General features: G+C 43.7%; 1 pseudogene; it reads right to left on the bottom strand.

Annotated features, from left to right (window-relative positions):
- Nucleotides 1–1041: 1041 nt before the first annotated feature.
- Nucleotides 1042–1160, bottom strand: LOC145038055 (5S ribosomal RNA; annotated as a pseudogene).
- Nucleotides 1161–1684: the final 524 nt, after the last annotated feature.

Raw genomic sequence — 1684 nt, 5'->3', positions numbered from 1 at the left:
TCTCGCGCTCATAAGTGAATTCGGGTCCTCGGTTGGTATCCCGACGAACCTTCACTAATGGGAGGAGGCTTTGCTTCGTCCGCTTAACCTCTCGATCGATGGTCACTACGGTTCTTTCACGAAGGCGAGGATCTCATTATCTCGATCTCATCGAGTGGGATTACGAGAGTCTTGACGGAAAGGTACGTTTTCAAGTTTGAGACATGAAGGGCGAAATTTACGCTACTGAGTTCGCAATGTAGGTTGGGTTTATGAGTTACGGGGATGATTTTTGCAAGAATCTCGGAGGCCCTAACTATCTTGGATTTAGCTTTCCACGCTTTCCAAAGCGTATCAAGCCTTCCCAGAGTTAGACTTACAAAAGGATTTGGTATCTCACTTGGAATTCCAAGGTTTCTTTTTCTTGCTTCTCTTCCCAGTCAAGCACCACTCCCTTCTGGGCCAAAGTCGTAAGAGGTTCTGTAATTCACAAGGAGTTCTGAATGAACTTACGACGGTAGGTCAACGAGACCTAGAATTTGGCAAATTCCGTAAGCGTCTTCAGTGCTGACAAATTCTCGATGGTTTTGATCTTTGGAAGGGTCCTCAAGAATTCTCATATCACTAATAGTGTGTCTTAGGAATTCGACTCTTCAATTCTAAAACTCGTATTTAGAGAACTTCGCGTAAAGCTTCTCTGATCGTAATGTTTCCATGGTTCGTTGTAGATGCTCTTTATGATTTCCTTCTTACTATGAGAGTAAATAAGTAAGTCATTTACAAGGACAATGACGAATTGATAAAGTAAGAATGGCGTACCCTATTCATTAAGTTCATGAATACTACGGGCGTATTGGTCCTATCCGAGGGGTATCACTACGGACTCGTAGTGTCCGTATCAAGTTTGGAAGATTGTCCTCAGGACACCCTTCACTAACACTCGTCACAGGTGATATTCGGATCTTAGGTCCATTTCTGAAAGGTACATCGTTCCTTGCGGTTGGTCAACCGATTCATCTATGCGAGGCAGAAGGTAATGATTTCTAATGGAAATCCTGTCGAGGTCTGCAGCACGAGGACTTCTCAAGGTGTTACCCATTCTAGTACTTCTCTCGCTCAAGCATGCTTAACTGCGGAGTTCTGATGGGATCCGGTGCATTAGTGCTGGTATGATCGCACCCGCTGAAGTCTGTCTTCTTGAAGAATAAGACCGAAGCTCTCAAAGGTGAGGAGCTTGGTCTTCTCATTCCATTGTTGAGTAGCCATTAAGCTGTCTGGACGGTTCTTGTATCTTCGTTGGTGTATCTCCGTTGGTGTGTGACTGTAGGGCGGTCGGGTTACAGGAGTCGTATTGGGTTCTAAGTTTGTTCGCATGACGATGCGATTACTCGTAGTCTTGGGCAGTCTTCGTATGTACAAGTGGTACTTCGGGGAGGTTTGTTGAGGTTTCTTCAAAAAGGCTTTGAAACATGAGGTACTCTATGCATGAGTACTTCGGAGTTCTAAAATGATGGCTTCGCTAGAAAGACGATTTCGGAGAAAGATATGTGCGCACGAAACCAGTATTGTGAGGATCGAATTGACTCGAGTTGTATGATAATGTCAGAATCATATGGAAACTAAAGACATTAGAGTTGAAGATAATGTGTTACAGCCCAAACACAATAATGCAACCTTTAACAGAGTCACAGTACTTTATATTTAC

This window comes from Lactuca saligna, chromosome 3, assembly GCF_052625555.1.
Source record: "Lactuca saligna cultivar CGN05327 chromosome 3, ASM5262555v1, whole genome shotgun sequence".
In the NCBI taxonomy this organism is placed as follows: domain Eukaryota; kingdom Viridiplantae; phylum Streptophyta; class Magnoliopsida; order Asterales; family Asteraceae; genus Lactuca; species Lactuca saligna.
Note: the sequence above shows the minus strand (reverse complement) of the source record. Positions and strands in the feature narration are given on the sequence as shown.